Genomic DNA, 11,673 nt, shown 5'->3' on the forward strand with positions numbered 1-11,673 from the left:
ATTTAAGAATTGAAAGGAGTTAGTATTATTTTAAAATTTTACAAAGTCTGACAGCAGGCAGGAGTGTATCCACAGAAATGTTTGTGTGACATGTAATTCCTTACCTGGCATCTGTAGACCAACAGGACACCTCTGGCTGCAACAACGGAAAGTGCCACTCGATGAGCTACATTAGCCTGATAAAGTACAACACAAAATATTAAATGTTTTGTGTAATACTATGGTTCAACTTTATCAAACATTATCATTTAAACAAAACTTCTAGCATCTATCAAAACATTATCATTTCAAGCTCAAGCCTTTGCAGTAGACCCTGTGAAAATGAAGCCACCTGTTTCACTACCGTTCTAATTTATTTGAATAGTTAAAAAATACATTTTTCCTCATAAAATCAGCTCCAACGAAGCCCCCAATTTACTCTGCTTGGATACACTGATATTCTTATGCTATGAAGGGTGACCAATATGGGTTATTACCAGCCTCAGAGATGACCATTCTACTGGAAATACCAGCTCTCATCTGGGGAAAACACTTGAAAGCAAAGCTTTGTAAATGCTCTCTAAAATCAATCTTAACGGAACACATTGACTTGAGAGCTTCTCAACAGCGGCAGCACTGGAAAAGCAGACCGGCAGAGTCTTGGACTGTTGAGTTGTTACTGTTATGTTTTACCTAAAAGGTGACCTGAACCGATGTGTAACAGACGTCTTTTAATATAAAACTATGTACTGCATGCACATACAGTCACTTGCCCAAACAGAGAGAAACTGCAGTTAGTTTAACACACTGCTGTAGTTTTACAAAGAACTACCTGAAGCCTTGTCCAGAGTTAAGACAACAAACTCAAATCACGTTCACTTATAGCAGAAAAACTTGTAAATTGCCTTGGGGGAAGGCTTAGGCATTGCATGTATGTCATCAGCACAGTGGAAGTAAGCAGCCTTTAATACACTTCAGATTTTCTCAATGATCTCAATGTGCTGGCTCCATAAATGTTGGAACATGTAGAGATTTTTTTAAGTCCCTCATTTCAACTTCGACGGTCAGCCAAAACAGGAAGAGTAATGAATGGCGACACTGCCCTTAAGAGGACCAAAGTTATTAGCCTAATGCATTGGGAGGAATGATGCATTAAGACATTAAGAATCAAAACAATCACATTAATGCTTGACAGCGTAAGCAGGAAACAAAAGATGAGAGCTGTAATACAAACCATATGGCTTAATAACTAATCTCTCATTTAAGCACCATTATTAAAACACCTCCTAAATGTTTGGGCCTTAACAGAACATCTCAGCATCATTATTTTCCATATTTATTCTTTTATTTCCTCCTCCCCCGCTCCTCTCCCTACTCTTTCCCCTCTCTAATTTTTTTTTTTTGAAAAGATCTTCAAACTGCTTCTCCTTTCACAAAGTCCAAATCCTACGTCAACCCAATTAAGCCTACACAGTCATAATAAATGAGGGTTGTCAGTTAGTCTCACTTGAGACACAAACTGTAGCTAATATTACTCAATATGCAGATGTTTTCTGTCTCTTTCCGTTGGAAAAAAAAAAGTATTATTCAAATGGATTAATGATAAATTGCTATTAATACAAAGAGGATATGCTACAGAATGACACAAGGTTGCAGAAATGTCAAGTGGAGATGTGTGTGAACAATGAAGTCCTTTCACCATGCTGATGTGTTCCAGTAATTTATATATTGTTGTGGTTCTGGACCACTACAGCTATCCCTTGAAAAAAAAAAGAAAAAAGAACAAAAAAACAACAAGAAAGAAAATCAAACAAACCTAAAAACCAGGCTGCATAAAAATGTTAGACCCTCTTACATGGGCTTCAGCCAATTCTCAGCTTGTAGGTGATGCTCAAACGGATACCAGCTGGGGATCTCTCAGAGGGAGACTTTCCAGTAAGAACTGCTGGGCTCATTTTCAACTCGTACGGAAGTTGCTGGGAGTTAAGAGTACTGCGAATTCCTGAAAACCAGATTGCACCTGATTCTTGAAAGCAAAGCGGCAGGAGTATAAACCCAGCGGCTGTAGCTCCGATGACTTCAATGCAGTTAATCTCCACACCAATTCAAACTTTGTCTTAAAATTTAATTATCACCAATATTATCAACGCCAACTTGAAGTATTAAAAGTTAATTAATTAAATGCCTCCATCAGCATTTGTTTTCGTCAGTCCTTGAAAGAGTCTTTCTGTTGATAGTTGAATTTTTTCTTTGATTTTATGCTGCTCTTTCTACAGCTTTCCTGATTTTTATGCAAGCATTTCACAGATTGAAGCATAATGCTAATTGCAGAAAATTTGGAGCTGAATTTTAAGCATTTCGAAGCTCAGAAAAGCATTCAAATCCTGAGTCAAGGAATTAACTTCAAAACAGAATTTATATTTGAGTAACAGATGCAGAAAGAAACCACCAAAATGCAGGTCTGGGAAAGCACTTCAAGAAATCTTTTAAGACAATTTTTTTAAATTTATTTTTAATTGAAGAAATAGCTTTTTGGAGGAGCTGAAGGGATGCAAGGGGAAGGAATACATACCATCTTGTATTGCACTATTGTCTTGCCAAGATTAGGGCTTCATGCAAGTAATTCAGAGTTGTGCAAGTTTTCCAGAAAAAAAAGAATCAAGAAGTACCTTTACAGTTTTGCTTCCTCCTCAAGTACCAGCTGCTGCATTTTGTGCTTTAACAATCACATATTCCTACCGAGCTGCTATATAAATGCTAATGATTATGATCATTCTTTTCTTTGTTTTCCCCCCTCTCCTACAGTTAAAGATTTTTGCAGTGTAACTGAATGTGCTAATTTGTCTACGTTAGAGCCAATGTTTAACTGAAGACAGAGTAGTGTTTTCATTCAAGAACAGTTTGCTGGAAAGCACCCAGAGTTTGAAATTTTGATGATGGGTGGGTCTTTTTCCTCTTTTTTTCCACCCCTTTTTTTTTTTGATGTTGTTTTCAAAGCAATTTAATAGGGATTGAAATGTTATAGAAATATCTAAGTTTCAACAGATAAGTACCAAAAAAAAATGATTTTTCTCCTGTATTTAACCAGTCTTGGCATGAAAGCAGATACGTTAATTGTTGAAATTCCAATTATATCTGCTGTTACATAAACAATAAGATATTTCAACAGAAACTTACTTCTACCAACCAAATTATTTTAAACGATATTCCAGTAACTACCTTGGGCTGATACTTCTACTTACTACTGAATTAAGAGTTCTTCAGAATGAAAGCAGGAGTTATGAGAGCCACAGTAGATTCTACTGTAGATTAGATGTCAGGAGAGGCGTGTAAAATCGACCAGCAGTTTACTTATTTATTTTTTTTTAAACTTTCCTCTGGCTATTCAATATATACAATATATACACAATCTGCACATTGTTACTACAATAAATGATCTATCTTTCAACATCGTGGACTTTGTCTCTTCTGTGGACAGAGCAAAATGGATTTGAATGCAGATATTGACAAATTAAAATATAAAATACTACTCAAGGTTCTAAAAGCGAGATACTGTAAATCTGCTTTTGATCTTAAAGCGTAATGGTGTTGACTGTAGCAGTTTCAGTAGCACAAGAAGAAAAGGCAACAAAGTCTTACAGTAAATGAAATTGAAGGTTATCTACTGGATCATGGACTTCTACAGTATTTAATATATCACCTGTGCTTTGGTGAAGCTTAACATAACACGCTTCCTCACCATTTTCTGCATTTTTAAGTGAATGAAAAGAAAATCACAAAGGAATTATGGTTCCAGACTGCATAAGTAAATGCAGAAAACTTTAGATTATCTTATTTAATTTTTTATTCACTCATTTTGCATCCTCTGTTTGGAAAGAGTTGGCTAAGTATGTCAGTTTCCTGCCTTAATTGGAGTCTCTGTCTACTGAGATCTACAGTAAGTAATAAATAGATTCTCACCTACCTACTTTCTGAAGCTATTCAAAGCCCACCTGGGCTACTGATGTTCTTGCTTACAATGGAGAATAGAGAAGGAGCTGAAGGATTTGACACTGCCTGAAACAGACACTTAATAAATAGTGTTCTCTTGAAATGATTAAAACCAGCTGGCCTCGGTGAAACAGTGTAGAATTTAACTTGGGAGACTGAAATAAAGATAAAGTCAGAATAAATTCATCTTTTCTTCCCAGCCTTGCCTTCCTCATCCTGCTCCCTTCCCCCAAGGCAGCAAACCTGTTTTTCATAACTGTAAAAAGGAAAAAAATAAAAATAAATCCTGGAATTCCTACTAAAAGAGATCAGCCAAATTTAAACTGTTCCAAAAAACATGAAAACCATTTGAAAATCTTCCGAGTCTCCAAGAGACTAGTAATTCCCAACATTTGGCTGCTTAGCTTCAAAAACTGAGAGGGTAAAAAAAAAAATGAAAAAAAAGGAAAATTTAAAGCACAGGAACAAGATTTCCAGTCATGAGTAATGATTGTCAGGGACCCAGGCCGAAACACACTGAAGAACACCTGCCTTACTGATAACCGATTCCCTTTAAGATATGTCAAACTGGACTGCCTGGAACAGATTCACCTAAAGTGAAATTTTTCACTTTGAAAAAAAAATCTCAGCTCTGAGATTTTCCATTAAAATACCATCAATCTTTTTTATCCCTAAAGGAGTCGCAAAGTGCTTCAGAACCAGTGCTTAGGGGAACCTCTGTGCTCCAGCGAAGTCCAGCTGCCACGTGGGTGACAAGCAGCAGCTGCCGGACACCACGCCGCGATGCTCTCAGACCATTCAGCAGATCACAGCACGTCACCTAAATGCAAGTGCAGAGAAAAAACAATTTAGAGCATTGTTAACTAGCATAAAGTTTCACCAGCCTGACAGGTCCAGCAGCCATATAGGAAGCTTTTAGAAGTTCTTCTCTGACCACACGTTCGTGCTTTCCTCCCCTAAAGTTACCCGTCTCCGAGCCTCCCCACCCATAGCCACACCTGAGCTGCGAGCACCAGTTTAACAGAAACCCTGCCTGAAGAGGGATTGCCATGGTACATGCTATAACCCCCCTGGGGGTCCAGCACTTGTGGCAGTAGAACTAGAACTGAATTAAACCAATGCAAGCTGATTGTTGCTTGCTTGCCATCTTTTATCCCCAAAATGAGCTCTTCAGCATACGGGATAACGTGAGGATGAGCTACCCAGCTAATGAAAGGCTGCCCATGATTATACGTGAGGAGATCAGTGCAGGGCATATAAAATGACCAAACCAGACCCAAGCACTTTTCCCATTCAGATTTACAGGAGCATTCACCCTTTTAACCAGGAGCTAAATGTTTATCAGAGGGGGTACACCATATTGCACTATTAAAGACATTCACTGAGCTTACAGCCTGAAGGGTTGTCTGTACACAAGGTTTCTGTCCAAGACTGAGGCCAGAAGTTGTTTTTCAGACAGAATAGAGTAAAAAAGAAAAAAGAATATTCTTAGAACTATTAGTGCTCTAGGAGCTCATTTGTCATGCGACACATGATAACTGACTTGAAGAAATGCAGGCACGGGCTAAAAACAAAAAAAACCACAACATTAAGTTTTGAGCTTGTATTCAGGGGTCATAAGCCTGAGGTTGAGAGGTAGGGGAAGAACATTAACACAGACAGACAGAGAGGGAAAGGGTCTGATCCTTCTTAGAGTGATATAAAGCTAGAATGAGTCCTCTGAAAGTTTACCTGTTAGTAACTTATTTTACATGAACCTCTAATAAAAGTTGTTTAAGGAAAATCAGAAGTTGCAGGCCTTGGCTAGGATCTCTGACAACCACACCTTGAATACATCTCACTTACAAGACACTGGGTTTTCTTTTTTAATCTTTTTTCCCCAAGACACCAGTGAAAATTACGCACCCAATTCTACAGCTGAAAGCAGTGGATCTGGAATGGAAATTGCTGTCAGTTTGAGAGGGAAAAAGGATTCTTTTCATTTTTTAAGGAAGCTTCATTTGCAATGAAGAAAACAGTCTTTTTTAGGTTGAAAGACATTAAAAAGCCAGCATCAAATCCAAACGGAACTTTCCAATTATTTTTGCATGGAAGTCTTCCTTTAAGAAAGGTTTTTAGGAAGTGATCTGCTTGCAACAGAAGTTTAGATTTTGACAAAATTACTTCTAAGCAGAAAATAATAACATCAAAACTTGTCTGTCACCTAACCACCATCAGCTTGCAGCACAGTCTGTGCCTCTGAGCCTTTAGTGCTACAGCAGCTGCAGTATGTGGCACCTCCACATATGAGACAGAACGCTGTCCTTCTATTGTGAGATTACCTTGTACTTTGTTCTTTATGATACCTTCATTCAGTTTCCCTTAGAAGTTTCCTTTTTCTTCTTTTTTTTCCTCAAAAAAATCCATTTGTTTTGAAAAAATCTGGGCTTCAAAATTGTGGTCACTTAGGGGCCTAAATTTTCATTTTCACCAGACTGGAGTTTCCAAAATGATACCAAAATCAACACTACTTAAAAATCTTTATTAGCATTCCTACCTACTTTACGAGACTAATCATTAGTCACTTGTTTACATGGAAAAGCTATGCTAGCAGAAGCCAATGGATGAATCTTAATAATTCTACTAATATAAATCCCCCCGTGGAACCTATTCTTCCCTTATGACTCTTTCATGGATCTCCTTGGAGGAGCATATATACAAAGAAGTTATACCTGTCCAGCTGTAGTGGTAAAAACTTTCACAGAATCTAACAGAAAAGATTCCATTTTAATTAAGTCAAATTCTATAAATTCACTCTTACGTGAAGAGGAAAAAGTATGAGAAAAGTGCATCAACAATATCCTACCACATCTTCTTTCAGAGGAGATTTTAACATGAACATGGAACGCCAGTAGAAGTGAATTAGACTGCAAGGAGCCCAGCAGCTTATTTGGAAGTGCCTACAAAAAAAAGTATTAAAAAAAATCACTTAAGATTTAACATTTCACTGCAGTCAGCATTTCTATAGAGGAATTTCACCTTCCAGTTACTTCTTCCACTTTTCCCACTCTCAAAATCCACAAACGAGGAGAATCCCCAGCAACAGAAAGAAAAATCAAATCTCATCAATGCATGCTCAGAGCAAAGGCAGTAAATCAAGGCAAGACAGGCACTGAAACAAGTCCAGTGGCTGGGGGTAGTGTGATGTACCCGTACAAAAAAGCTGGACGGCATTTCCACAATCTGGAACAGCCAGATGAATTGATAACCCTACGGAGTGTCGCTTTATGCCTGGCAGTACACACTGCCTCCCTGATCTTCCTTCCCTTACCTGGAACAGCCCTGGTTTTGCCAAGACAATGCTTCCTCGTGTGTTCCGACATTCTTGGCTTGATCCAAAGATAACAGTCTTGGGAAAAGAAACAGGAGAGATCATCCACACTTTTCTTCATAGCCATAAATACTTGTCTCATAAACTGAAGAGTATAGGAAGTTTGTTTTATAACGTGGTGTGCTGTCCCACTCAGACAATGGGAAGTGCATGCCTTTTCCTCTTTTCTTTCTACTTTTCTTTCTAGAAAGACAAATTAACTATCTGCCAGAATGCTGCATTTTATACCAGGTTTAATTTTAAAAGAAGCTTTTTTTTTTCTTTTTTAAAATGAAGATTATATCAAGATATTTTGCTAAAATACATCTGCATCTTTAGCTACCCAGACTGCTGCTTGTTGGAGAGGTGACGTGTGCTTTTCAGAATCACACGGCAAGCATGACTGAAAACCAGAAAACTTCTCAAACACCAAATTTATTTGGACAAAGGGCCCCACTTAGCTCCTTTTGCCCCATTTCCCAGTTAAGCAAGGTTGTTATCTAGAAAGAACAAAACACCAATACTAATTTTACTGCATCCACAAGGGTTTAGGCTTCCAGTTGCATTCATTTTATTAGGAACTGGGTGATCAAATTCCTTGGGCAGCCTGGGACATTCTGAAAGCAACATTTTCACTGAATTATAACGCGAATAAAAATCCCAGTTGGTGAAAGTAAAATACTTGTAAAGAACATGTCACCTCCTCAGCTGCTGTGGTTGGTTGGAATGGTCTTTAAAAGCTTGCTTCCGCAGCCAGTTAACAAAACGACACCTCCAGCACGATTCACACAAGGCTCTGTTGGTGCCGAAGTCCAGGGTTCAACTTCTGCCAACCACCTGCTATAGTGGTTTCTTTTCACAAGAGCTCTGACTGTTCGGGTTGTTAATCTAGGGGCAAATTTATGACCCATTATGCACCACTGTTCACCAAGTTTCGTTTTTTAAGGTTAAAGCTAATAGTCAAGGAATTGAACCAATGAGACTGACTAGGATCAGGTCCTAAACATGTATGTTTTCAATTAATTTTAATAAAACAATGTTTGGCTTTGGCAAAAATCTTTCTTCTGTAGGTTTTAAAGCTATTTGTGGGACAGAGCCCCTGTCTGTATGTCACAGATAGGAAAATGGAGGCAGAATGGTGTATAATGACTTGTCTAAAGCCATGTAGGAAGCCTGCAAAAGAAATAGAGGTAGATCTGGACAGATCCACATTCCAGTTCTCTCCATCCAACAGTGTGTAAAGTCTTTGGAATATCAGAAATATGCTACAATGCACAGAAGTCTCAGATGAAACGGTGCTTTCTCTCACTGCAATAGCAGAACAAGCACTGAGAGAGAATGTCCTTGTCCTGGAAAAAAAGCCTCCACACAGAGGGGAAATGGGGAAAATAAGGCAGAAAAAAATGATGGGTGGAAAAAAAAGAATTGGTCAGAGGAGATACAGACCAGAAACAAACCTCCTCTATCCACTGCTTCATCAGAGGGGTAACAATCCAAACTGAGGTCTGCCTGGCTCACTGAGCATACAAGTCAAAAAGGAAGAAGGGGAGAAGAGGAGAGAGAAAGAGAAGAGAAAGAGCAGAGAGAAAGAAATTAAACATGTAAACCTCTCCCTCCCAAAACCAGACAGTTGAAACAGACACCCTCTAAATGAATGCCCTGCTAGTGATGGTGTGAGCACTGCAGCCGTCCCAGCAGCAGGGTAGACCTCCCACACCTGACGTGTTGCAGAGCTTACAAATGCTCCACGAGACTATCAGGAGACTGCAAATCATGAAGCTGGCAATATTCAGCCCCCCCACATGCCATTACCAGTATGAAATTGGAAGACAAGCCTTGACTTATGGAGGCTGGATGATTCCATGTCACTCACTCACCATAAATCGATTAGGAGACAGCAAGGACCTGTTAGAGAAGTCATATTCATGCAGTATTTATCGCCTGATCTTACAGAAGCTCACGGGGACACCATTAATTGGGATCAGCCTTTCCAGGGACGAGAAGCCCCCGGTGCAATGGAGTCACCACGACTCTGTTCAGGGACACATGGAAGAGATGTGCTCCAAGGTGGGTCCTACAGATGGAGGGGCTTGGACAACACCAGGCACTTCAGCAATTAGCAACAAAGTTCTAATTGCTTTCAGGAGGCTTGGAATCGGGCTGAGTGGGTAGGTAGAGAGCTGGCAGTTCCCCAGAGCCAGAAACCTGAAATAGTCCCTGCAAGGTGGATTCACAGCCTGGTGAGTACATCGCTGCAGCTACAGCTTTGCTTGCGGGGAGCAGCGTTTCGAACCCTCCTGCATTTCCCATGTGTTCTACCTGTTTACCGACATGCGCCAGGACCAAGACGAGGAGCGCAGAGCTTTTCATCTTCAAAGGATTCTGCAAACCTGCATGCCTTTGCCACTGCTACAGAATGATAATTACCGTAAAGCAGACAGCATGGATTTGTTTAAGTGAGAGAAGACTCTCAGTCTAATTTTAGGGATTTGAACAGAAGGCGACACTCCAGCTGGGAGAAGATTTCCACTGAAAAGAATTTTTTGATGAAAACCAGAGGGTGAGGGGGGAGTTTCACAACATTATTTCCCTCCTTTTCCTAACCTGCTCGGTGAAATACACATGGGACGCTCATTGGTAACAGCCATTATCACTGAGGGAACCGTGATGGTCCCTGCAAAGGCTGTCAGCAGAATTTGAACCAGAGACCTTCTGGAACAAATATAGATCTCTACCAGATAGTTTAAAACCTAGTGAGTCGGGCAGCACAGCGAGACAGAGCACACTTTGCAAGTGGTTTACATGAGGAGCGGATCAAACTGGTGGTCTCAAAGAAGAGGACCCTTTGGGATACTGGACCCAACCTCAGCACCTCAACCAATCCCTTCGGGTTTGTGAACAGCCCAACGCAGAGCAGCCAGGAGTTGCTGTTGCCTTAAACTGAGGCAAAAAGAAAAGGTGCTTGATCTGCTGAAATATTGATATGTCATTCCCCTCCTCCAAGCCAAAAAGAACCTGAGATTTTTTCTTTTCTTTTCTTTTCTTTTTCAGGGAAAGCAGGTATTTGGCAGAAATTTTTACTTAGTGAAAATAGCAATTTTTTGCAGAAAAGAGTTAAAAAAACAGGGTAGTTTTCATCAGCCTTAGTTCTACTTCACGTGCCCCACAAATAATGAAGATTTTCCCCTCTTTAAGGACAAGAAAAAGGTAGAAAATCCTCTAGCCAAGGAAGGACATTCATTCATTTTAAACCACAAAAATCACTTCTCTATGGAACATACATTTAAACTACAGAACAAAACAAAAAAAATCACCAAAGGTTTGCAAAATCTCTCCAAACTCAGAGCTGCTCTTAGAATTGATATTCTAGGAATAGCTCGACTAGGAGGAAACGCACCGAGGAAAGGCTGGACAGAATTCTCCCTCTCCTCTTCACACACGCTGCAGCAGCACAGACCCATGCGCTCTGCTCTCCCTCACTCTGGAATGCACACAGAGAAGAAATGAGACAACGGACCCAGGGCGAGTGTCCCTTGGTGCCCATCCAGCTCTGTTCCAACTGAAAAAAAAAAGAAGAAAAAAATCAAGTTGCTTAAAAAACCCACATGAGTATTTATAACTTCCTGACAGACTGGATTGCATGAAGCTTTAAGATCCCTGTAAAGTCTGCCTTCCCTTCTGGCTCTCCCTCTCTCCTTCTAGATGATAAAACTCGGAACTCTTCAGGGACAGCCATTTCTCCCCCAGATCCCGAAACAACGGCTGGCATCTGAAGACACCCTGCACTTTTCACACCACCTTGTTGTCAGCGTCTCGAGCTGTCAGATCCTTCTCCCCCCCCCCCGTGGCCAGCTCGAGGCTCTGAGTTCCATTAGCGAGTGTTTCTTGAGCAGCCTTGATTTAGAAGATAATGGGAGGCACAAGAGGAAAGCCTTCTAAGTGGCAGGTTTAAGCGGCAGAAGAAGCATGAATCCTGGCAAAAGCCATGGTGGGACTGCCAAGAAATTCTATATGATGCAGGTGCAAATAGTTTTTCTAATTCAGACTCATTAAAATATGTATTTTGCAAAACGAATTAAATTAAAACATCTGGTAACTAGGGGAAAAGGCTAGGGGCTGGAGAGAGCAGGGCTCCGCGTGTGCGCGCACACACACACAATCACTTCGTCTCCAGTTAAAAAGTGGATTTGAAGGCCCCAGACTTCATCAGGATCCATAATTGTGGGAAAGTAACCTGAAGATGCCAAACAACAGGAAATTACCAGAAGAATCTGTCAGCACAATCAGCTGCTATTTTCATTGTTCTTTGGCAAATTTATACACAGTCGGGAACACCTGGGCTGGCACGCAGCCCG

General features: G+C 40.2%; 1 long non-coding RNA gene across 1 annotated transcript in view; it reads right to left on the reverse strand.

Annotated features, from left to right (window-relative positions):
* Positions 1–11,673, reverse strand: part of LOC308183099 — a 70,097-nt gene that overhangs the window by 54,023 nt on the left and 4,401 nt on the right. The window contains exons 3-7 of the long non-coding RNA XR_013942258.1: positions 10,716–10,877; positions 7,280–7,357; positions 6,815–6,908; positions 3,944–4,789; positions 105–176 (exon numbers count right to left, since the gene is read on the reverse strand). This is a non-coding gene — a long non-coding RNA (uncharacterized lncRNA). The remainder of the gene's footprint in view (positions 1–104; positions 177–3,943; positions 4,790–6,814; positions 6,909–7,279; positions 7,358–10,715; positions 10,878–11,673) is intronic.

This window comes from Anser brachyrhynchus (genome assembly GCF_964034855.1).
Source record: "Anser brachyrhynchus genome assembly, chromosome: 26".
In the NCBI taxonomy this organism is placed as follows: Eukaryota; Metazoa; Chordata; class Aves; order Anseriformes; family Anatidae; genus Anser; species Anser brachyrhynchus.